Source organism: Mauremys mutica, chromosome 26 (genome assembly GCF_020497125.1).
Source record: "Mauremys mutica isolate MM-2020 ecotype Southern chromosome 26, ASM2049712v1, whole genome shotgun sequence".
NCBI lineage: Eukaryota > Metazoa > Chordata > Testudines > Geoemydidae > Mauremys > Mauremys mutica.
In genome coordinates, this window is record NC_059097.1 from 9,762,011 (window position 1) to 9,788,145 (window position 26,135).

The 26,135-nt window shown below is 52.5% G+C and overlaps 1 pseudogene; it reads left to right on the top strand.

Annotated features, from left to right (window-relative positions):
* Positions 1-26,135, top strand: part of LOC123356633 — a 584,020-nt pseudogene that overhangs the window by 163,322 nt on the left and 394,563 nt on the right.

The following is a 26,135-nucleotide window of genomic DNA, read 5'->3' on the forward strand; positions in this document are numbered from 1 at the left end:
CTCCTGGGGGCGGGGCTCTGGCACAGCCCGGGGGCGGGGCAGCTCATGGGGGCGGGGCTCTGGCACAGCCCGGGGGCGGGGCAGCTCCTGGGGGCGGGGCTCTGGCACAGCCCGGGGGCGGGGCAGCTCCTGGGGGCGGGGCTCTGGCACAGCCCGGGGGCGGGGCAGCTCCTGGGGGCGGGGCTCTGGCACAGCCCGGGGGCGGGGCAGCTCCTGGGGGCGGGGCTCTGGCACATTGTGACACAGGAGCCCGGGCCCAGCAGCTGCTCCCTGGTGGCCACGTGCTGCCGGCAGCGCTGGAGCCGCCCGGGCCGGAGCGGAGCCGCTGTTCTCAGCTGCAGCAGGAGCTGCCCCCGGCCCCGCTGGGCTCCAGGTGGGGACAGAGCCTGGGGCCCGGGGTTCCCCTGGGTGCGGCTGGCGGGAGGGGAGGGGAGAGGCCGGAGCTGCAGGCGGGGCAGGTGGGGGGGTTGATCGGTCTCTGGGCACCAGGGGAGCCCCGGGGCAGAGTGTGTGTGTGAGTGTCCCGGGCCCAGGCGTGCGCATGGGGGGAGCCCTGGCACCCCAATGCCCTGAGCCCCGGCTGGGGAGGCTGCCCCCCCTCCCGTGGGGGCTCTGGGGGGGGGAGAGGAGGCTGCGGCGGCTGCAGGCGGGTGCTCGGCCCCCCCCGGGAATGACCCGCTGCCGGTAGCTTGTGGCGCCTCCTGCGCTGAGCTTTTCCCTGGGGGCGGCCTGGGCGCAGCTGCGATCAGCTGTTTGCTGGGCAGGAGCTGCACTGGAGGGGGGAGCTACACGGGGGGGGGAGGAGCCACCCTGGGGCAGGCAGGAGAACCCCGGGCTCTGGCAGAAGATGTGGGGCTGAAGTCCCCGGCTCGGGAGCCCCAGCCACCTTAGTGGCAGAAGTTGCAGGGCTGAAGCCCTGACCCCCCCTCTGTGTGGAGCTGGCCTGAGTCCCTCTCGCTCCCATCCCCCCTGTGGAGCTGGCTCCCACTCTCCGGCTGTGGAGAAAATCAGCCCAAATCTCCCCATGTTGGTATCTCCATTCCCCCCCCCCCATCACCCAGCCATGGATGGATTTAGCCCAGGAGGCAGGATCAGTGTTGGCCCCATTGGGCAGGCGGGATCTAGGGCACAAGGAGGTGAAGTGAGTTTCCCAAGGCTAAGCAGGGAGTCTGTGGCAGAGCAGAGACTCAAACCCAGAACGCCTGAGTCCTGTGCCTTAACCACTAGGCAACCTTCCCCCCGGAGGAGAGGGAACCTCCTCCGCCACTTTGAGTGTGTGGGTGGGAGCAGCCACTAGACAGAGCTGCCAGGAGGTGGGGAGGGGGGTTGGATAGTGGGGGGGGTGCGTAGCGGTGGGGGGGCCTGTGGAGGGGGCGGTCAGGGGACAAGGAGCAGGAGGGTTGGATGGGTTGAGGGTTCAGGGGGTGGAGCGGGGTCGGGGCAGGCAGGGAGCAGAGGGAGTTGGATGGGTCGGGAGTTGTCGGGGTCCTGTTGGGGTGGGGAGCGGTTGGATGGGGTGTGGGAGTCCCTGGGGTCTGTCTCAGGGTGGGGGTGTGGATAAGGGTCAGGGGGACAGGTAGGGGGTAGGGTCCTAGGGAGGTAGTTACAGTGGGGGGCTCTCAGGAGGGGGAAGTCAGGGGACAAGGAGCAGGGAGGCTCAGATAGGGGGTTGGGTCCTGGCGGGCAGTTAGGGGCAGGGTCCCAGGAGGGGGCAGTCAGGGGACAAGGAGCAGGGGGGGTTGGGGGTTCTGAGGGGGGCAGCCAGGGGGCAGGAAGTGGGAGGCAGTGGATGGGGTGGGGCTAGGGCGGGGCTCCCTGGGTGCACACCCTAATGAAATGTGCTGCGCACGCCTATGGTCACGGGGGTGAGCTACTCGCATCCTTTTCCTGTTTGTGCCATTTCTTTCCGTCTCAAAACCAGATAACAATTCTCTCTGGTTCTTCCCCTTCTCTCTCCCCTCCCCACATGTGGCTAGAAAATCCAAGGATATTCCCTCGTTTTCCCTAAAATTATTGACTCTCTAGTCTCTCATTTTCCCTATTTTCTCTGTAATTCTTAAATTCTGCTCAGCTTTGGGATGTGAACCCAGCCCGTTTATCTGCAGCAATTTGTCCTTGGGTGGGTGGAATTTGCTGTCCTGTGTCACTCCCCCAGCGTGGGTGGGGGTTAGTAGGTGCTGGCTGGGGGAGCCCGCAGACACGGCTGCCTCTGGGGGGGAGATGGGGGGGCCGATCTCTGCCAGCGACAGGACATGGCCGCAGAGGAGGGGAAGGGAGGAGCCAGTGTCCCTATGGAGCCTGCCCAGCCCCTTTGGTTCTGCTCCTTTCCAGCATTTTCTTCAGAGACTTTATTACTGGGGAGGCTGAAAAATCTCCCTGTGGGCTTAGCCTGGCAGGAGGGGCCAGGTCTCCCCGGCAATAAAGAGATGGAGCATGTTCCCAGCATGGCTGAGCCTAGGCTGTGTCTCTGCAGGGAAAGATCCTGGGGGAATCGTGATGTGACATGAACTAAAGCCTGTTCTGAAACCTCCGCAACTGCCCTTCTCGCCCTGCCAGGCTGCAGGATGTCGTCCATGTTTCGCTCCAGCTTGTCCCATCCTCCCATGGGACAGGGAAGGGAAACGGCTGCAGTGGAGCCTTCTCAGGTAGGGATTATGGGGGGGTTGCTGGTGGGTTCCTGCTGGAGGGGAGGGACAGCAAATGCACCGGAGGTGGGAGGCTTGGGCAGCCTGGTTTGGGGGTTGGAGTTTGCCAAAAAATTCCCAGGGTGGAGAATGGGAGGAGGCCAGGGTGTAGCAAACCTGTTGGGACTTGTTCAATATGCAGCTTCCATTCTAGGAACAGACCCAAGTAGCTCTTGTGTCATACAGGGGGCCTGTGATATGCAGGGGGTCAGATTAGATGCTCTAATGGTCTCTTCTGGCTATAAAGTCGACTAATTTCTGGCAAACTGAGTGTAGCATTGGGAGCAGCGTCTGAGGTTTTCCTGTCTAGCCGGCTTGCTGCCTAGAACGAACGCTTCTTGAGTGGGGTGATCCACAGGGAGTAGGTCAAACCTCCAAAGTGCCTGGCCAGGGGCAGGACATTGGCACAGCAAGGGAGGCGTGTGGCAGTGACATCACAAAGGCCTTTTGCAGGACCTCAGCCTATTGGTCCAAGGTGGTGGGGAGGTTGTGACCTCACAGAGAGATGCTGACATCAGGCAGGCAGGACAGGGGCGAGGGGCCAGGGAAACCTCAGAGACCCCTGTGGCTTTGCTCCAGCAAGTCTCCTTCTCCAGGTCTCTCTTTGAGGACTGAGAGAGTATTTGGGTTCACGGACGTGAGCGCCAGGAGGAACCTCTTTCGAGTTTTCTCCTTCCCTTTTAGTGATTTTACTAGAAAACAGCCGTCCCTGTTTAGAAGGTAAGAGCCTCCTGGAGCTTTGAAACCTGTTCGGTCTGATCCAGCTGGTGAGAGTTGTATTCTAGGCATGGAAAACACGAGCTTAAGGAGGCAGAATTTTATTGCGCACCTGGGATTTTGTCCCTTAGAATCACTGGGGACATTGGGGTTTGTCCTTTTTGTTTCCCCTTTTCCTCCATCCCTCCCTCCCTTCCTCCTTTCTCTTTGTGTCTTGCTTCTTTTGTCCTTTTTCCTTTTCTCCTCCCAACACCAGGAGGTAGGGGTGTGTGTGTGTGTGTGTTGCGGGGCAGTGCTCTGCAGCTCCCACTGTGGGAGGTCCACCCAAAACTGGGGGGCTGAAATAGTGCTCGGGCAGTGATCCCCACCAGTGACCTGGGCCATCCTTTGGGCTCTCTGGTGAGAACCCTCAGCCTCCCGCCCTCAGTCTCTACCCTGATTGGCTGAGCAGGGGGTTATTGACAGGGAGGAGACTCAGGTCCTTGTTGGTCTCTTTTAAGACCAAGGAAATAAGTCAGAACCAGTTCTGTGTTTGATGAATTTTGCTGCTTCTCTACATTAATGGTCTCTGAGCAGTTCATGATTCTCTCAAATGTTGCAGTTCTCAAATACTTGCTGAATAATTCATGTGCACTGTTGTTGGTCTGGAGCTCATCTGTCAGCACGTTATTCAGGTCATTCAGTGTATGAAATTCAAGATCCGATGGTTAGATTGAAAATCAGGGCTTTTGGGTCCTATTCCCAGCTCTGCCCCTGACTGGCTGTGTGACCTAAGAGAAGTCAATTCTCCTTTCTCAGCCTGAGCTTCTCTCTCTTTCGAGTAGGGATAATAATGATCCGCTCCTACCTAGCTCAACACACTCACTCTTCCCCAGCACACTCACTGTCTCTCCCCGGAACACAAACAGTCTCTACCCCGCCACGCACACCGCAGTTGAAAAGCAGCTGGCAATCTAGTAAGAGGCCCGTGGAACGGTGGGATAGAGAAACCTGCATCATGTGATGCTGTACCAGTCCGTGAGGCATTGCAAACCCTTCCCAAAACACCCTGCAGCCAGTTGCACAGTGGGATAGTTGCCCACAGTGCACTACTCTCTGTTGCCATCCACCAACTGCTAGCATGGATGTGCTCTGGGGACACAAGGGGCATAGGGAGGACATTCAATAGCTGTTTTAACTAAACACTTTAACTAAAGCAGCAATGCCGGGGGGTTGGTGGCTTCTTTGTTTCCTCACCCTGGAGTAAACTCAGCTTTTTATTCCATTCTTGATGCTTCATGGAATAACAACAGACGACCGAAGAAAGACGTGGACAGGGTGGGTCTCAGGGGAGGGGCAGAGAGTTTCGAGCGGTGGGCAGAGCAGGTCTCGGAGGTGGGGGCAGTGGGCAGGGCAGGTCTCAAGGGAGAGGCAGAGAGGTGTGGGTGGTGGGCAGGGTGGGTTGCAGGGACGGGTCAGGGAGGTGGCGGCTGGTGGGCAGACCTTGTGGTAGCGGGTGGAGAGGCATGAGCAGGAGGCAGGAAGGCCTTGGGGGAGGAGAGGAGCGAGCGAAAGGTGGATCAGCAGTCCTCAGCCAAAGAGGAAGAGCGGGGGGTGGGAAGTGGCCAAATAGGAGCAAGGGGGGAGCACAGGTGGGGCCTCAGAGAGAGAAGGGTGGGGGCAGTGCCATGGTCTGGGCACCAATGGGCCCCCCACTTCCAGGGAGCTTCCAGCGCTCACACCCAGCCTCCCTAAATGCAAGAGCCATGGGCCACCTATTCTCTTCATCTTCACTAACCAAGCCCCTCCCCAAGCTATGTTGATGGGAGAAGCCCTCCTGTTGACACAGCGCTATCTGCACCGGGGTTAGGCTGATATAACTGCATTGCTTAGGGAGGTAAATTTTTTACACCCCTGAGTAATGTAGTTACACCGATCTAATTTTGTAGTGTAGATCTGTCCAAAGAACCTTGGGAGTAAAACTTCACCTGCTCCTCTGCTTTACTGAATCCAAACACCAGCAAAGCTTGTCACGCCCAGATGGAGGTTGGCAGAGAGTCAGGTGTGTGCAGACATGATCCCTTCAGCAGCTGTAGGCACCATGGCTTAGCTGGCTAAAACCAGTGTTTTGTATGCAGGAGATCCTGGGTTCAAGTTCCAGTGGTGCCTTACTGAGTTGCTTTTGAGGCACCTGGTACTGGCTACTGTCAGAAGACAAGATTCAGAGCTAGATGGACCGTCGGTCTAGCCTAGTGTGGTTTTTCTTATGGTTTAAATTACGCTCACAGACACTGATGATAGAGTTACTGAAAGTTTGGGAGTTAGGAGCTGATAGGTCAGTGGTCCAGTCCCCTCACAGACGACCCCGTCCCTCTGGGACAGGGGCAGGTCTGAGCTCTCACACCAAATGCTCATTGTGGCTGCCAGAATCTGTGGGCAGCTCGTTTAGTTTATGCCGAGGGTTGAGTCCTGCTTTGTGCATCGTGTATGAGAATGAAAATCCTAAACCGCCCTTTGAAATAACAAAAGCAGCAGGACGTGTTTCTGTCCCTGCCCCAGAGCAGACAGACCAATGGAGAAATGCCATGAGTCCAGGGTAATACTCCCCTGCGGTTTTACCATTTCCACTTGCTAAACTCCCTCCCAACCTTCTGGGCTCCTGGAGCAGGGGACTGAGCCTGAGCCGAGACACGGACACTGCAACTTTACAGCCCAAGCCGCATGACCCTGATTAATGTGACATGGGCCAGTCATGGGTGTTTCATTGCACTGGAGACGTAGCCTAATGTTATGTCTACACTGCGATTAACACACCCAGGACACCTGTCGCAAAGCCCGGGTCAGCTGACTCAGGGTTATGGGGCTTGGGCTGCAAGACTATAAAATTACAGTGCAGACAGATGGACTTGAGCCCAACCTCTGAGACCCCCACGAGGGATGAGGGTTTCCGAACCCAGGCTTCAGTGCGAACACAAATATCTGCACCACAGTTTTTAGCCTCTCAGCTTTAGCTCCATGAGCCCACGTCAGATGGTCCAGGCCAGCCATGCTGCCATCTTTATCCCAGGAGAGATGGACTCTAAGGGTACGTCTCCATTGCAATGTCAGCCCAGGGGTGGCATGCTGTGCTCAAAGCAGCACCCTGGAAGCCCCATATTCACCACTCTCATACAATGATGATACGGTTTGTACAAAGTCTGCCTGGTGAGGTATCATTTCAAAAGTCTTGGTCTGTTGAACCTTAATATTGGGTTGGATTGTGTGTGTAGCATTGGTTGGGAAGTTTTGCTCTGTGTGTGTTACTGAGATGAGGTTGGGAAATGCCCACCACCAGCCTTTCAGGTGTGACAATGGAGGAGCCAGACTCACTGCTGGCCCATTAAAGGGATCCACACTCCCAAGGACTATCCCAGGAACCGGGTACAATGCAGACTTCTCCGAGATAGCACAGCGACAATGGGCACTGCTTTACTCACATCCTAGCAAAGGTACTTCCTAGCCAGTTGGAAGAAACTATGAAAGGGGGGGTAGAGACATGAATTGGCCTCTCTCCCCCACAACTCAACACCTGTAAACACATCTGGAGGACAAACACTGTTAGGTGTGAGAAGTATAAACTGTTCAATATGTTCAGTTAGTTGGTTAATAAGATGTTTATGAAGTAAATTGAAATTTAATGTGGATAAATGTAAAGTAATGCACATTGGAAAAAATAACCCCAACTATACATACAACATGATGGGGGCTAATTTAGCTACAACGAGTCAGGAAAAAGATCTTGGAGTCATCGTGGATAGTTCTCTGAAGATGTCCACGCAGTGTGCAGAGGCGGTCAAAAAAGCAAACAGGATGTTAGGAATCATTAAAAAGGGGATAGAAAATAAGACTGAGAATATATTATTGCCCTTATATAAATCCATGGTACGCCCACATCTCGAATACTGTGTACAGATGTGGTCTCCTCACCTCAAAAAAGATATTCTAGCACTAGAAAAGGTTCAGAAAAGGGCAACTAAAATGATTAGGGGTTTAGAGAGGGTCCCATATGAGGGAAGATTAAAGAGGCTAGGACTCTTCAGCTTGGAAAAGAGAAGACTAAGGGGGGACATGATAGAGGTATATAAAATCATGAGTGATGTTGAGAAAGTGGATAAGGAAAAGTTATTTACTTATTCCCATAATACAAGAACTAGGCGTCACCAAATGAAATTAATAGGCAGCAGGTTTAAAACAAATAAAAGGAAGTTCTTCTTCACGCCGCGCACAGTCAACTTGTGGAACTCCTTACCTGAGGAGGTTGTGAAGGCTAGGACTATAACAATGTTTAAAAGGGGACTGGATAAATTCATGGTGGCTAAGTCCATAAATGGCTATTAGCCAGGTAAGAATGGTGTCCCTAGCCTCTGTTCGTCAGAGGATGGAGATGGATGGCAGGAGAGAGATCACTTGATCATTGCCTGTTAGGTTCACTCCCTCTGGGGCACCTGGCATTGGCCACTGTCGGTAGAGAGATACTGGGCTAGATGGACCCTTGGTCTGACCTGGTATGGCCATTCTTATGTTCTTATGTTAAATCACTGGCTTTAAAATAAGATCCAATCTGGAGCATATGAACTATTGACCCCTGGACTCCATCTCTGAGAGGGGACTTGTTTACCATCAGGACACAGGCTCAAACCAGTCCAAACCGGTTTTTCCCGCCAAAACCAGCCCTCAGCGTTCCATCTCCTCAGCACTTTTCCCGCCACAGAAGTGATATAAGGACGTGTTCAGGGCCTGCGCGGGGCCGTCCCCCCACAGCGACGGCCCGTCCACGGTCGGATCTTCCCAGCGCTCCCGAGCCGGAGAGTGACGAACCCCCTCGGTCCCGCCGTGAGACTGAGGAACAGGAGGCCTGTCACCCCCATTCCTGCCATCCTGCATCCCTGGTGTCCAGCCTCCCACAGGGCCTCCCAGCCAGCGACGAAACCCACCCGTCATCTGGACTCCCCAGTGCTCCTCCTCAACGGCTCTAAACCAGCCGGAGAGTGGAAGGTCCTGGGCCTCGCGCCGGCCCGTGGGACCCGCTGCACCTGCACAGGGGGGAAAGGTTTCTGTGCTTGGACATCGTTTAGTGTTTTCCGGTTTCCAAGGGAGGGTTTCTGGGCCTGAGTGTTAAGCTCCCGAAGCCAGTCGCTGTTTGATTGGATTCATTAAGTTTGCATTTTCCCTTCTTCCCCCAGTTTTCTGTACCTTTACCCTGACTACACTGACCTTTGTTTGTGCCAAACCACCTTGTTGCCTCTTTATTGTATTGACAGCTCACAAGGAGGGAGGCTAAATCCACTGGTGATAGAGACAGGAGGGAGTCGAGTTTGTATCTCCTGAGAAAAGGGGCGTTTTCCTTTCCTATTTCTCCCCTGCACCTTCTAACGTTTTCCTTTGAAGCGCTGCCTTATTCCCCTGGAGGTCACAGAGGGGACGTGGCCACCTTCCCCTCTGAGAGTGAGATATTGGCTCGGCTCTTTCTTTACGCTGCTGCTGTTAGTCCATGAAACATCAGGGATGGATGCAAGGCTGAGCTCACTCACCAACTCCCTGTAACATTTCAGTGGCCCAGAGCAATCCTGCCCCCGGCTATTGGCATGATCTGGTGGCCTCTGTGTGACTGGGCAGTGCTAAGATGCAGCCACTTCTGGGGTGGATCCATGGTGGCCATTATTTGCTAGTGACAGGCCATGGAAATTTCTTACCTATTTTGTCCCTCCAGGCCTTCCATTCTCCTGTTCAAGAGACATCCCCCAGGGCTCCCTCTGCCTGTGTGATTGGCCAGCAGGGGGCGGTGGTCACTTTCTATCCACTTCTCAGGCACTGTGAGGTAACAGTGTTGCGGGGTGGGGGTGGGGCTGTGGGGGGAGATAGCAGCTGAAGGGGGATTGTGGTGGGGGGAGGCCTCTGGGTGGCTGGGCAGGGGGTACCCTAGTGAGGTTGGTGGGTTCTGGAGATTTGGGGTTTCAGGGGGTGGCTGTGATGTGCCCAGCCCTGAGGCTGTGGGTTCTGGAGATTTGGGGTTTCGCTGGGGGCCTGTTGGCTGCAGAACAGCCGGGGTGGGCGTCTCTTGGGGAGGCGGGACAGGGGGTTAGAGGGAGCCTGGTGCTGTGCCAGGGGCTCTGTCTGGGCTTCCCCCGCAGACTCCTGGGATCGCTGCCCTGCCCAGTGCACAGAGTGTGTGTGGGAGAATCCCCGGCGCTAGGCCAGGGGGTGCCCCTGCAAAGCATCAGGGGATCCCGCAGGGGGGAGGAGGGGGTGCCAGGCAAAGGGCAGGGCAGATCCTGCTGGAGGGCGGGGGGGGGATCCTAGGCAGGCAGTGAGGGACTGAGTTCCCAGTGGGGGTCCCTTTTGGGGGGGTCTCTGGCTGTTGGGGTCTCTTGGTGGGGGGAACCTTTTGGGATTCCCAACCTGGCAATGAAGGTCTGGTGGGGGTTGTCTGGCCGGTGGGGGTCTGAGGGGTATCTGAGGTTCCTGGCCACAGACTCTGGGGGCTGGGTCCCAGGGAATATCTGGGAGGGGGGCTGGCTGGGGCTCTGGGGCTGCTCCTGACCCCTGTTCTTCTCCGTGATTAGCTTATGCCAGTATCCTGGCTCCAAGCACTGCCCGACATTCCCCGGCCAGGCCCAGTCACCGTGATAACTTTCTAGCCACTAATGAAACACTGGTTTCAGAGTAGCAGCCGTGTTAGTCTGTATCCGCAAAAAAAACAGGAGTACTTGTGGCACCTTAAAGACTAACAAATTTATTTTAGCATGAGCTTTCGTGAGCTAAAGCTCACTTCTTCGGATGCAATGAAACACTGTGAGGTGAAATCACAGATTTTTGCTTTTCTCCCCTCTTGAAAACTGGAGGAACTTCCAGTTCCATTGTCCTAGATTGTCCAGTCCATTGTCCAGTCCTTGTCCTGGATCTGGGGGATGAGGGAGGTGGGAGGGGGGTCAGCACTGCCGCACAATGGTCTCTTCCACAGCGTTCTATCTGAACTCTGGTTTCATTGAGACCATTGTTAATCCAGAGTCACTGTATGGAAAGACAAGGAGTGACTCCGGATCGACAGTGGGGCTAATGAGATCAGCAATTCTCCCTGTGAGGAGGGGCTCTCATTAGCTGCTCTCCCCAGAGAGCTAAAGGAGGGAAGCTGCTCAAACGCTCTGTCCCTCTCTGCTCAGGATACTGGGGTTCAGCTTCCTGGGTCAGAGGCTGCAGCCTCCATTGTGATCTGGGAGACCAGGCGTAGCAGCTGCTGCTCCCCCAGTGGGGTTCTGTGCTGGGAAGTGACCTTAATTAAAGCTGCTTCTCTGCCCGGCCCAGGGGATGACTTTCTCCAGCTGGTCCTAGCCCCCTAGGGCAGCCCTGAGCCCTGTTAATACTAAATTCTGAGCCAGAGTCTCCAGGTAACTGAAAGACCTCAGGGAAAGTGCTGGGGTCTGGCAAGAAAGTGACTCTGCACAAACAGCCCCTCCTCATTTCTCCTCCCAGTAGCAATTGCCAGGAGAAAATCCAGCCCTGGGAGATCAAAGCCCAAGGAATGGGACTGTCCCAGCCAGAGGGGCAGGGAGAGAGGACAGGGGAAGGAGAGACTGAAAGGGGCAGTGGGAGAAATGAGAGGGGAGAGATTTCCAGCTCTCTAGTCCACCCAGACACATGTATTGCTGCATCCCTGGGCAGAACCACTTTCCAGTGAACAAAACAAGGATCAGACAGAGGAAAAGCCAGTTCCTGACTCCATATTCCCCCTGCTGGGGTGTGGCTGCCGTGGGGTCAGTGTCCGAGGGAATCCCCCACAGTGACTCCTTTGGTTCTGCTCTTTTCTAGCCTTCTGTTCAAAGACTTGTTACAGGGTGAGGGGAGGGAGAAGGGAGGTTATAAATGTCTCTGTGGGCTTAGCCTGGCAGGAGGGGCCAGATCTACAGTGTAATAAACAGATTGAGCATTTCCCAGCATGGCAGGATCTAGGGTGTCTGTCTGCAGGGAAGGGACCTGGGGGAATTCTGATGTGAAATTAACTAAAACCGGTTGTGAGACGCCCACAACTGCCCTTCTCCCCCAGACAGGCTGCAGAATGGCGTCCATGTTTTGCTCCAGCTCATCCCAGCCTGACGTGGGACAGGGAAGAGAAATGGCTGCAGTGGAGCCAACTCAGGTAGAGATTGTCGGGGGGTTGCTGGTGGGTTCCTGCTGGAGGAGAGGGAGAGCAAATACACCGGAGATGGGAAGGTTTGCACAGTCTGGTTTGGAGGTTGGAGCGGGGCAGGAAATTCACAGCGTGGGGAAAGGAGGAGGCCAGGGTGTAGCAAACCTGCTGGCAGTTATTTAATAAGTGGCCTAGATTCTAGGAACAGACCCAGGAGGTTGGGAGGTAGAAATGCCCTAATTTGTGAAGAAAGAAAATAGCCCACCTACATGGAGCTAGTCAAACTGACCAGACTCCCAGGGCTGGAGCCTGAGCTCACTAACTAGCGGCTGCTGTGAGATATGAAGGGGGCACCCATGAGTCAGGCTTATTGGAGCTGCCTCTCCCTTCATATCCACCTCACAATGAGGAGGTTATTGGGCTTCCTACCAGGGAGCTCTCCCTGGACCCTGCTAGGGGCTCCATCTCCTGTATCAGTCGGTGGCCAGTAGGGGTGTGATGGATCTGCTGGGAGAGACAAGGGGCTCCCTCTTCGTCCCCTCAACCTGGTATTTGCTGGATACGCTGAGCGGGGTGGGGGTGGGACTCTGTTGAGTGGGCTTCACCCAGAGCTTCCATTTGATTCGCTCATCTCTGCCACAAATGGTGGGGCTGTGAGTGGGGAAAGAGGTCCTGAGTGTTGGACTCTTGCTCTTTCAGGGGCCGGTGACCTTCGAGGAGGTGGCTGTGTATTTCACCAGGGCAGAGTGGGCTCTGCTGGACCCCACTCAGAGAGCCCTCTACTGGGATGTCATGCAGGAGAACTATGAGACTGTGACCTCGCTGGGTAAGGGTTCCTGTCCCCTCGGTTCTTGGAAGGGGAAATGAAGAGATAAGGTTCACGCCAGCCCCACAATGTCACCTCTACTCTGTCCTGTTTCTGCATCACCCCAATATGCCAGTGACACACACACTGCCACAGACCCTCCCATGCTGCAGAACACTTCGGGAACACAGCAGAGGAGCAGTATCACACAGTGTCAAATAGCTCCTCTTTACTCAAGTAAAACTGGGGGTTAGGTACAGCATAACGAACCGAAGCTTCCTACCCCCGGCCTTCTCTCAAACCCTGAGCCTTCTCTACCCAAACCAGAATGTGCTTGGGGTGTAACAAGCAGGCAGCTGGAGTCAGAGCTGCTGGTCCAGTTTTACTTATCACACAAACACTCTGTGCGTCCTTGAATGCTGGCTGAGGGTATCCAGACAGGGGATCTCCAGCAGCAGAACACTGAATCTCACCCACGATTCCAGATGACACAACTCCTCACTGCTCTGGATTGCACCCAGCATGTGAAAATGGCCTAGGTTGGTAGTGACATTTCTTGAGACATGCAGTGTCTTGCTCCCATATTACCAGGTGTAATAACGATAACAGGAAAGGCCGAATATGGAAAACTGATTGTTCAGCTTGCTTTTGACCTGCATCATATTTTGCAATATATTCCAAATAAGGAAATTAACGTACAACGTATGTGTCATTGTTTGGGGTTTTAAGCTTTAAAAGGCTTGTGTGATTTTTAGCTCAGGGGGACAGTATTCCAATAGCTGTTGCCCCCTGCGCACTTTTAACCAAGAAAAGAGCCTCAGGCTGAGCTGATTCAAAATCAATCGTGTGGTTGTTTTCCACAACAGCTTCAGGAGGTCCCTGTGATGGAATGTAAATGTCTTCTTCACACCTTCCCCCTGCAGGAGAATGGCTGTTTGACCAGCTGTTTGCCTTGCTGTCTCTGAGGAACTGCTCTGTGGGTGTTCCCCAGAATTGTAACTTTTTCAGTAATCTCATACTCTAAAATCTCATAACTTTACATACAGTGTTACTACACATTTTAACAGGAGGATAATATTCAGTAGATTATGCATTTTCAAATGATACCTCACAAGCCATACTGCGTACAAAATTGATTATAATTCTCTAGAAGAGTGAACACAGGGGTATAGATTGACACAGTGTCTGTGTGTGTGTTCCCAGCAGATATGTGGGTATTTCAGTCCCTCATAAGCACAGTGTTCGGCATCTTCAAGGACCTGGGGAACTGGTCCTGGGAATTCACTGGTTTACCAAGTGTGACACTGTATGGAATTGTGAGACTCTTTGGTATTAATAATAAAATAATAATATAATCTGATAAAATTGCAATCAATCGTGCTAGGTATGCCATGTAAGGTGTCAGTGAAAATGTTATGATTTGCCAATAATAATAATATAATAATTTTGTTTCTATGTTTGTATCACCTTTGTATTGTGAGTTATAGATATGTAGTGTATATCTGTATTTCCAGACTTGTGCAGTGTTTCTGGGTGACACCCCCAGACATTTTGGCATCAACACTGCGTAGCCTGTTTGATGGCCCATTGAGGGTCATCAACTGTACAATGAGCCCATGGAAAGGACCAAGGGGATACACCTATTGAGTCAGCAAGACATGCCGGGGTATGTCTGTGTAATGAGAACTTCAAGGCTTTTCCATGCCTTGTGTTTGGGACACAGGAAGTACAGGCCACATGACAAAAGGAATGTAAAGGGCAGCTGCATCATCTCCATTTTGTCTTCAATCCCCCTTCCTACCTCTGGAGCAACTTCTCTACAAACTGAACCCTGGAACAAAGGACTGAATGACCCATCCAAGCTGTGGATGTGTTCCAGATGGACTTTCAAGCCAGCAACTCACCAATACTGCTAAGAACCTGATATATCCATTTTGGAATGTATCTGACTGTGTTCCCATTTAACTTCTTTCTGTCTTTCTTTCATTTAAACCTTTAGTTTAGATGCTAAAGGATTGTCTGGAAGGATGGAATTTTGGGTAATATCCAAACCTATACTGACCTGGTGATATGGCTGACGCTTTGGGGTCAGAGGAACACTTTGTTTATGTGAGCAGAGTTTTTAAATAAGCTCTCACTGTACTGGACCTAGTTGCTGATTATGAGTCAGAGAACTGGGATAGAATAAAGGGGGCCGTGTGATTTCTTTTTTCAGCTTCTCGATTACCCGCGTGGGTGATCAGAAGCACAGTTGGTGACTGGTCGGTGAGTTTAACTTCAGTGTTAACCAGCAGTTTTGGGAGCATCTTCTCTCCCTTTTTCAGCCTGCCCTGATCTTGGCATTTTCAGTAAGAACTGCCCCTGGCCCACCAGGTTACACTAAACACTGAAGTTAAATTAATAGAATGTTTTTTTATGACCAAGTCTTATGAAATCAACCGAACTCCTTTGTTTTCTTTCATCTGAGCAGGGTTTCTAGTTTTCCAGCGTGATGTGATTTCCCAGCTGGAACAAGAGCCATGGGTCCCAGACCTCCAGGGTTCAGAGGAAAGAGAGATCCTGCGATCTCCCTGCACAGGTGAGGAAACAGTAATCCACCTCAGAATCTGTAAGTGCCTGAAGGAAACATCTGGGATGCCCAACAAAGCCCTTGGGAGGTCTCTCCATTCATTATTGTCCCTAGCAGGGGTCATATCCTCAGGGTAAATATAGTTCATGGCTTCCTATAGATCCTAGCAGACACCAGGCAGTAGCTTCCTCCCTTCCCCCTGCGTATTTGGATGGGATGTGAAGGCTGAATTTATCCCCCTCCTCTCTCCTATTTGGGGGAAGAGTTTGTGGGAGTTCAGCTCCTGATTTTTATTTGACCTGTCTTCAGCACTTGTTTTTGTTTGGTCTTCTCCTTTCCATCTCTGTTTGAGGTTTCTGTCTCTGTCACAGCAGGTGATACAATGGCATGTGAGAAAGAGGAGCAGAATTCTCATCCTGAAAATGTTGAGCCAGTGGGTAAAAACAGAGCATTATCGCAAAGATCGAAAAGGAATGTGCCCAGGAGTCATAAGCAGAGAAAATCCTGGGAGATTCAAAACAGACCAGAAATAGATCACGGAAACCAGCCAGGGGAGAAAGTGGATAAATTTATGTCCTGTTCGGGAACTCAGAAGGTCCTCATTGAAACCACAACACAGCAGGAAATCATCAGGCGAAAGAGAAAAAATACATGCAGTGAGTGTGGGAAAAACTTCACTCGCAGATCAAGCCTTTCTGTTCATCTGAGAATCCACAGAGGAGAGAGGCCCTATGAATGCAGTGAGTGTAGGAAAAGCTTCACTCACAGATCAGACCTTTCTAGACATCAGAGGATCCACACAGGGGAAAGACCCTATGAATGCAGTGAGTGTGGGAAAACCTTCACTCAAAGATCAGCCCTTTCTGTTCATCAGAGAATCCACACAGATGAGATGCCCTATGAATGCCGTGAGTGTAGGAAAAGCTTCACTCAGAGATCAGACCTTTCTAGACATCAGAGAATCCACACAGGGGAGAGGCCTTATGTATGCAGTGCGTGTGGGAAAACCTTCTCTTGGCACTCAGCCCATGTTAGGCATCAGAGAATCTGCAAGGGAGATCAACATTGTAAAAATCTCTAGGGCTATCAAGACTTTGTTTTCTTTAATACGTTTCCTGATTCCCACATAGTAACTTTTAAAGCTCTTTGAACTGTGTGCAGCACCGTTATCCCTTAGCTTGTCCAGATAAATGGCCCATTTTTGCCTTTTGCAGTTCACCCTCTTTTGAGATGGACCTATTTGTCCTTTCTATTGTCCCACAAGTAATTTCAGTGTGCCCTTCCTATGCGGAACCAGGGAGCATCACGTTTATACCATTCCTCCTATTGCAAAGTTATTGTTAGTCACCAATGATACAGATTGTATCTTTGCCAATTGTTCTCACGTTGCTCTGGGTTGTGCTGGAGAGCAGTTATATTGGGAATTTTTCAAATTATATGTAAATGAAGAGGAGCAGGGGCAGGAAAAAAGTATAATTACAACTTCTGTGACACTGGAAGGAGATGGAGTGACTCAGAGATTCCCTCCTTCCCCATCACTGCAGAACTGTTACCTTTTGCCTGAGCCAGGTAGAGTTTATCTTTGTCACATTCTATCCATCCACTTCTCAAAGTGTCATGTGATGAAGCATTCTCCGTTGTCTGTGCTTGCAGATGATGTATTGACTTCTTTAATCCTATATCAGAGTCGCTATGACTGGAGATGAAAGTGTCAAAGTCCTGGGAGGGGAATTCAAATGGATCCCAAATACAGTGTTAGTATTTGGAGTTTAAATCCCAGGTTCCATCTATTGTAAAGCCACTTCTGGCAAGGTGGCTGTTTTTCCCTCATTATGGGACAGCTAGGATACTAAAAATGTTGTAAATAACATAACTGACTATTGAGACAGGGATGAGTGAAGCAGGTTTGAATGGATGAGAGGAGAATGTGATGGGAGAATCTCTTGTCCTGATTCTGAATAATCAAATGTAACCTGCTCTGGAATTTCACATGACACTTTCTTTGTCATGTATTCTCTCTATGTGATGTGGGTTTCTATCTTTCCTGAAGGCTGTTTGGTCACCCAGTAGGATATTAGTTCAGTTTGATAGGGTGCAGCTCAGATTTATTGAAGAATTTAAGACAATGACCCTTTGCTAAAGTCCTCATTTATGATTTCAGCTTTGCTTTTTCCCCATCCCTCCATGATGACATGGAGAAAGTTGAAGTGCAGTTCTATCAAAAGGAGAGAACTCTCTAATTTACTGGACAGGCTAACAAAGAAACAGCAGTGATTTAAAATCTCCACTCAGAAATGGTGAACAACAGCAGAACCCCAACTAACTGAAGGAAGTGCATCTGATCACAGTGTATTTCAGTTGTTTAAGGCAATATTGTCTCCGATGATCTGGGAAGAGAATTCCATGGTAAGTGGTTTTGAACTAGGCAAAATGCCCATGTGTTTGGTTCCCAAAGCATTTGTAACCCAGGCCCTACAGAAGATCTCTCCTAGCTAATCCTATGGTATGGGAAATGCTGCCCTTCATGACACAGATGTTGAGGAAATAGAAGTGGAGTTTTTGTCGAATTTATCCTTTGTAGGTGCTAAAGATGTGTATAAAATGAAACCAGTGTTGAAAATGTAATAGCTTCAGAAAAATAGCCATTTTTTAATAGAATCTCCAGCTCTGGTAACTAACGAAGATTCTGATCCAGGCCTGTATCCAGTCCCTTCCCTGGACCTGTGCCACCAAATTAAAGAAGAGCTGGGCATGTTTCAGGAAGCCATTCCTCATTAACACTGCTGAGATTTTAAGTGGTTTTGTAAAGGATTCTACTTCAGAGAACTGTAACTTTACCCTATCCAAGACCAAGGATTTGGAAAGAGCTGAGGTTGAAAGAGTCCACACCCAGTTCCTAGTTCAGTGTCACTGATTACACTTCCAAAGTATGCCAGGGTTAGATTGAGAACAGTCATCCTTCCCTGTTTGGATGCAAAGAGAGAGTGCTTCATAGGACAGTCCTTCCCTCTGGATCCCAAACTGGTTGCCTGGTTGGGTAACAAGGACTTTCAGGCTGTAGAAATTATGGTAACCAATGAGGCAACAAATGTGTCAGCCTCCAATTTCAGACTTCCGGAAACACGCATGTTGAGTCCTGATTCTATGGTTTTGTGTCTGATGCTGTGGCTACACAATTAAGCTGATGTTGGCACAGCTGCACCAATGTAGCTTCGCTGCTGTAGCACTGCTATTACAGATGCTCTAAGCCAATGGGAGAGATTTCTCCCATCAGACTTGATTAGTTCAGCCCCCGCAAGCGGCGGTGGCTATGTTGGCAGGAGAAGCTCTCCCGCTCATGTAGCACTATCTACACAGGGGGTTAGGTCTGTGTAACTACGTTGCTCAGCTGTGTGGATTTTTCACACCCCTAAGCAATATAGTTATCCCAAAAAATATCTTTAGTGTAGACCAGAGAGGTTTATCTTGTGTTTTATGCATTTACATTACTTCTCTACCTCCTCCTACTTTGAAAGATTAAAAAGTGTGAAAAGAGAGGTATTTTTCTCCACGATGCAAACATTCCGACATAGAAGGACCCCCTCTACCAACACATATGGCAGAAGATCCTGAGATATGTGAACTCACAGAAGTGGTTAGGACCTACGTTGGGACAAACCACAAAAAGAACCAGGGTTCAGTTGTTGGCAATGGGGATTAAAAGAAAACTAACATATATGACAAGAATTTGTGATCTTTGAATATGTTATTGTTACCAATTAAAATGAAATTATAGGTGAAGTTATTGGTTAAAGAGTAAGAGACTGTGTGATAATCTGAATTATTTTGGAAAACTGAAAGTTGTCTTGTTTTTTGTGTTTTGTTAGTCGTACAGGAAATGATGGCTAATCTTTAAAAGTTAATTAGATTTAATTTACCCTGGTTCCTCAACTATTGCTACAGCTCTAGTACCCATCAATCCAAAGACTAAGAAAAATGGAGAGTTCCAACCATTGTCTTTTTAGTATCTTATTGTTCCTCTCTCTGTTTTTTGTGCTGCCCTTTCTATTCTATCATTTTATGCCTTTGTTTAGTTAACAGTTGGTTTCCATCACTCACGTTTGTTTAAATCTCTATCCGTTGTGAAATAAATGTTTTGCTTGTTCGATAACTGTACTCAGGTGCTGTGTGAGATACAGTAGCAATGGTCCACAGTAAAATTAGTAACCTGGGATACTTGGGGAAGAGAGGATCTGGGATTTCACTGAGTAGCTGGTGATCCAGACTGGACCCCAGAGGGGGACACATTGAAGGAACTCAAGGGTTAAGGTGGCTGCTGTAGCTCAGAGGAGGGTCCTTGAGTTCCAGCAGGCTGGTGAGTTTGGTCACTAACATCCAGCTGCCAAATGGAAAACTCCCTTTTCCTAGTGGCAGGTGGCAACAAGAGACTCACAGTCCTCAGCACCCTGAGAAGGGTCACAATGTGTCTCTATGTTGATCCACCTGTCAAATTCACACAGGGAAAGCTCCCTATAGCATAAAACTCTGCCCTATGAAATCATGGAACATGTGCTCTTTGCTCTGTGGGTACGTCTAGACTACCCGCTGTATCGGCGGGTAGCGATCCATTTCTCAGGGATCGATATATCGCATCTCATCTAGACGTGATATATCGATCCCCGAAAGTGCTCCCGTCGACTCCGGAACTCCATCAGCGCGAACGGCGGTAGTGGAGTCGACGGGGAGCCGCAGACATCGATCCCATGCCATGAGGACGAGAGGTAAATCGATCTAAGATACTTCGACTTCAGCTACGCTATTCACGTAGGTGAAGTTGTGTATCTTAGATTGATCCCCCCCCCAGTGTAGACCAGCCCTGTGAAAGCATATAAAGAATCCAAGCACTGGAGGACAGGGTTTGGGTCCAGAGCGACCTAAACAAATTGGAGGATTGGGCCAAAAGAAATCTGAGGAGGTTCAACAAGGAGAAGTGCAGAGTCTTGCACTTAGGACGGAGGAATCCTATGCACTGCCACAGACTGGGGACTGACGGAGTGAGGGGGGTTTGATAGCAGCCTTCAACTACCTGAAAGAACAGCATTGTGGGCTTTCTCCTGGCCACTTTTGCTGGGCTGGGCAGGCAGCCTGGAGGCCTTTCTAGAAGAGAATTGGGAACTGAGTTAGAAAAACCAATGTGAAAACCAGAACCTCAGGTTTAGACTCATTTATTTATAATATTAAATCTTCAATTCTAGTGTCACAGTCAATACAATTGCTTCAGCCTGATAGTTGCCCAAAGGGAAACTTAACTTCTCTCCAAAGGGAGTGGAGAGAAAGCACTTTTCAGAGTCCAAGAGAGACAAGGCAGGTGAGGGTAAGAGCTTGCAGAGGACCAACCTCTGTTGGTGAAAGAGACAAGCTGTGGAGATAACCCCACACCCTTCTTCAGTTCTGTATAGCCTGGAAGGTCGTCTCTTCCATAACCAGCAGTTAGAACATAAGAACAGCCACACTGAGTCAGACCAGTTCATCTAGTCCACTATCCCGAAAGTGGCCAATGCCCGGCGCCCCAGAGGACCCCTGGGACCAACATGGATACACCACCACCACAAACAAGGTTAAAAGTCAATGCACATGGAGAAGGATCTTGTGTTTCATTCCTTATGTTCTAGTCCCATCATGTGGCTATTTCCTTTTCTTCCTTTCTGTTAAAAGCTTTGGTGTTTTGCACAGAAACATTATTTCCCCAGGAGAGACACAGGAATGGGGGGCTGCATTCCTGTGCCAAACAGTCACTAGGAGGGGGCAGACAAAGGCCTTTAGGACGAGGCGTCCGTCACTGTCAAAAGATCATCTCCCTCCTGCAGGTCACTGGCAGCCTGAATTTGTTCCTTATCCTCCCAGAGTCTGGGGGCTGGAATCAGCACTACCCAGCCCCTCCGTATGTAGCAGGAACAAACACAAACCTGGTCTTTAAAACAAGCTGTCCCCTTCTCAGGGAAGATTTTTCTGTGATTGAAGTTGAGCTTCAGTTCCCCTCTCCTAGGGGCGGGGCAGGTGTGGGGCCAGCTCCCAGTGAGATCTGTTTTCACCTTTGCCCCCTTTCAGTCACTCTGGGATGGTAACTCTGCTCCCAGCTGTCAGGCAGCTTCCAGCCCATCCACCCTGCTCACTAACTCCATGGTCATGTGTCACTCCCTCTGCCAGCACACACAGCCTGCAGGAAAGCTCTTCCTGCCAGATACATTGCTGGTATAGTGGTGTGTGTAGATGTCTTCCAAGCAATTCATCTGGGTTTGATTCCCAGCCAATGCAATAATGGCTTTTCTCTTCTGTTGTTTCCTCATTTGGAAGTGGTTTAATTTCAGTCACATCGTGTTACAATCACATTATCTATAGAATGAAACAATAAATGTGTCAAAGTCCAGCAGGTCATTCAGGATGGAGGCACACAAGGGGCTGGAATGTGTCATCTGAGAAAGACAGAACACTTGGAAACCTGCATCTCCCATCCCCTGGCCTTGCGTGTTATGATTCCAGCTGCGTGAGCTGTTTGTATGATGTTCCGGCATGGTGGGGAAATGAAGTTTTGAGTCAGTTTTTGCTCCTGCAGATTCCTTTGCTGTTACAATTATAATGACATGAACAAAAGGGAGGCAAAATAAACATAACCCCCAAATTGCAATACAGGTGGGGAAAGAGACGATCACGGTTAAGCCAAACACGTCAAAATAAAAATTAATACTAAAAAAGGGGAGAGGGAAGAAATCAGGTATGTGGAGATCCCCTTGATATTTCAACGCACATTGTTAGAATCAAAGTTCAGACTTGACACTGGAAAACCCGCAACTACCTGTCTCTCTGAACACCTGTGATGAGCAAGATGGAGTTGGGACACCTGTTCTGCTTCAATCATTTATTGTCTCTCTGTTCTCTCCTTCTTCTCCCCCCAATTCCTCATCTCCAATGTCTCTGCCTTTCTCCTCTTGCTCCCTCTCCCCTGCCCTTTCCAGGAACTCACACTCTACAGCATTTAGGACAAGCCAGAGCTCCCATGTTCTGCACATGATCCTGTGTCAGAGGACGTGGGACCCAGGTCAGAACCAGTCACCAGAACAATATGACCCTTTATGGGCGACTTCTCTGCCTGCTCTGCAATTTACACACACACACACCCCACTGAAGGGGGTGGGGTACAGCTCTGACTGAGAGGCCTCACAGGAGAAATTTCAGCCCAAAGACAATTTTGTGTGAAATGCTGAGAAATGAAGAGCCCCCCAAATCCCCAGAACTCTAGTGTCACCCCCATGGCACCAGCACAGGGAACCCAGTGAGATGGGGTTACAGAATACAAGGGGGGAGGCAGCAGAGAGAGAGGTGACAGGGAGTCTCTCTTTTTCTTTCTCTCTTCACTTTCTGTTCTTCTCTTTCCTTCCAGGAACTGCAGTCACAGCAGGGAAGGGTTTGTCTCCGTATCTGTCACGGAGGTGGTGGAAGTGATGGATTCTGTGACTTCCTGCAACCTCTGTGACTTCTGCAGTGGCCACAGTGGCTGACTCCAGGGCCGCTCAATCAACTGGCTCCGGGGACCGCCTAAATTTGACTCCTTCTGCCTATCTTCCTTCGCCGTCAGTGTCTTTCCTTCCCCATTGGGGACATGCAGAGATGAACCCCAGTCAGTCTGTGTCACAGAGCGTCTGTATCTCCTAAGGGATGTGGGTGAAGGATTCCAGCTGAGAACTGAATTAACTCTGCTCACCTGGGTTAGAAACTTGTTTCTTTTGAGCAGATAGTGGGAAATGGGACATTAATTCAGACCCAGGAGGCAAGGCAGAGGCTTCATGATCTTGATCTCCAGGAAGGGAGAGAGGATCCCCAGGAAGGAACAGAGCTTCCTTTAGTCTCAAGCTGGGGTCTCCTGGAAGTTGGAAAAGACTCTTGGTCACTGAGGATCTCATGGGATCGTGCTGCTCCAGAGGCTCAAGAGTCCTGGGTACGGGGAGGGTGTCACTGCACAGCCTGAAATGGAAGGGAGGACCCTGGAAGGGAATGGGAGGAACAGAAAATGGAGAGGAATGAAACAGAGCAAACCCGTCTTCTCTCTCCCCTCCCTGACCCAGCAAGAAATGTTATCAGTGGGGAAACTCCCCACCATGAATGGCAGAGAACACAGAGACATTCGCCTCACACTGAGCAGTAGGGTGACCAGACACCAAGTGTGAAAAACCAGGAGGGAGGGTGGGGGGTAATTGGTGCCTATAGAAGACAGAGCCCCAAATATCAGGACTGTGCCTACAAAATCAGGACATCTGGTCACCCTGCTGAGCAGTGATAGACTTGTTGTCTCCTATCCCAGTGAGAGCAAAGAGCTGCCAGAGCTGGAGCTGTGGGCTGCTGCGCTTTCCTTCCCAGACGCTGGAATAATTTGCAGCACAGAGACCTGGCTCAGGGCTGATCTGCCCCTCCTGTGCCACCAGCCACTGCCCCTCTCCTGCACCCCCTTCACCCCAACCCCTGCACCCCCTCCTGTGCCCCCAGCCACTGCCCCTCTCCTGCACCCCCTTCACTCCTAACCCCTGCACCCTCTCCTGTGCCACCAGCCACTGCCCCTCTCCTGCACCCCCTTCACCCTAAGCCCTGTGCCCCCTCCTGTGCCACCAGCCACTGCCCCTCTCCTGCATCCCCTTCACCCCAACCCCTGTGCCCCCCTCCTGTGCCCCAGCCACTGCCACTCTCCTGCCCCCCTTTACCCCAACCCCTGTGCCCCCCTCCTGTGCCCCCAGCCACTGCTCCTCTCCTGCACCCCTTCACCCTAACACCTGTGCCCCCTCCTGCACCACATGGGGACACTGACCTGTGTGCATGGAGCAGCTGGCATTGCTGCCCCCTGCTCCTCCCTGCTCCTAACCCCTGCACCCCCTCCTGTGCCACCAGCCACTGCCCCTCTCCTGCACCCCCTTCACCCTAACCCCTGTGTTCCCTCCTGTGTCCCCAGCCACTGCCCCCTCCTGCACCCCCTTCACCCCAACCCCTGCACCCCCTCCTGCGCCACCAGCCACTGCCCCTCTCCTGCACCCCCTTCACCCCAACCCCTGTGCCCCCCTCCTGCACCACATGGGGACACTGACCTGTGTGCATGGAGCAGCTGGCATTGCTGCCCCCTGCTCCTCCCTGCTCCTAACCCCTGCACCCCCTCCTGTGCCACCAGCCACTGCCCCTCTCCTGCACCCCCTTCACCCTAACCCCTGTGCCCCCTCCTGTGCCATCAGCCACTGCCCCTCTCCTGCACCCCCTTCACCCTAACCCCTGTGCCCCCTCCTGTGCCCCCAGCCACTGCTCCCTCCTGCACCCCCTTCACCCCTAACCCCTGCACCCCCTCCTGCGCCACCAGCCACTGCCCCTCTACTGCACCCCCTTCACCCCTAACCCCTGCGCCCCCTCCTGTGCCACCAGCCACTGCCCCTCTCCTGTACCCCCTTCACCCCTAACCCCTGCGCCACCTCCTGTGCCACCAGCCACTGCCCCTCTCCTGCACCCCTTCACCCCTAACCCCTGCACCCCCTCCTGTGCCACCAGCAACTGCCCCTCTCCTGCACCCCCTTCACCCCTAACCCCAGCGCCCCCTCCTGTGCCCCCAGCCACTGCCACCTCCTGCCCCCCTTCACCCCTAACCCCTGTGCCCCCTCCTGTGCCACCAGCCACTGCCCCCTCCTGCACCCCCTTCACCCCTAACCCCTGTGCCCCTCCTGTGCCCCCAGCCACTGCCCCTCTCCTGTACCCCCTTCACCCCTAACCCCTGCACCTCCTCCTGTGCCACCAGCCACTGCCCCTCTCCTGCACCCCTTCACCCCTAACCCCTGCACCCTCTCCTGTGCCACCAGCCACTGCCCCTCTCCTGCACCCCCTTCACCCCTACCCCCTGTGCCCCTCCTGTGCCACCAGCCACTGCCCCTCTCCTGTACCCCCTTCACCCCTAACCCCTGCACCTCCTCCTGTGCCACCAGCCACTGCCCCTCTCCTGTACCCCCTTCACCCCTAACCCCTGCACCTCCTCCTGTGCCACCAGCCACTGCCCCTCTCCTGCACCCCCTTCACTCCTAACCCCTGCACCCCCTCCTCTGCCACCAGCCACTGCCCCTCTCCTGCACCCCCTTCACCCCTAACCCCTGCACCAACTCCTGTGCCACCAGCCACTGCCCCTCTCCTGCACCCCCTTCACCCCTAACCCCTGTGCCCCTCCTGTGCCACCAGCCACTGCCCCTCTCCTGTACCCCCTTCACCCCTAACCCCTGCACCTCCTCCTGTGCCACCAGCCACTGCCCCTCTCCTGCACCCCCTTCACTCCTAACCCGTGCACCCCATCCTGTGCCACCAGCCACTGCCCCTCTCCTGCACCCCCTTCATCCCTAACCCCTGTGCCCCTCCTGTGCTCCCAGCCACTGCCCCTCTCCTGTACCCCCTACACCCCTAACCCCTGCGCCCCCTCCTGTGCCACCAGCCACTGCCCCTCTCCTGTACCCCCTTCACTCCTAACCCGTGCCCCTCATCCTGTGCCACCAGCCACTGCCCCTCTCCTGCACCCCTTCACCCCTAACCCCTGCACCCCCTCCTGTGCCACCAGCAACTGCCCCTCTCCTGCACCCCCTTCACCCCTAACCCCTGTGCCCCTCCTCTGCCCCGAGACACTGCCCCTCTCCTGAACCCCCCCCTAACCCCTGCTCCCCCTCCTGTGCCCCCAGCCACTGCCCCTCTCCTGCACCCCCTTCACCCCTAACCCCTGCACCCCCTCCTGTGCCACCAGCCACTGCCCCTCTCCTGCACCCCCTTCACCCCTAACCCCTGCACCCACTCCTGTGCCACCAGCCACTGCCCCTCTCCTCCTACTAAGGCACCACTTTGGGGGAATGTGCTCAGTGGGGGAGCGGCAGCCCCCCCTGCTGCCCCCAGCTACGCTCCTGCTTGTGGGGGCCCCTGCAAGACCCAGGGCCTGGGGCAAATTGCCCCACTTGCCCCCCCCTCTGGGTGGCCCTGCTAGCAGCTCTTCTGGGAGCGCAGGGGAGGAATGACTCCCCCTTCTCTAGCTTCTCCCCGTGGGGCTCTGGGGAGCAGGGAGGGTTGTGTGATAAATTCCATCCAACTCCCCCTTTGATCCAAGCCGAGGGATGTTTCAGCCTCCACGATCCCCTTGGCAGGGCCAAACAAGGGATGTTTTCCACTGCCCAGGAGACCCAGCCAGGG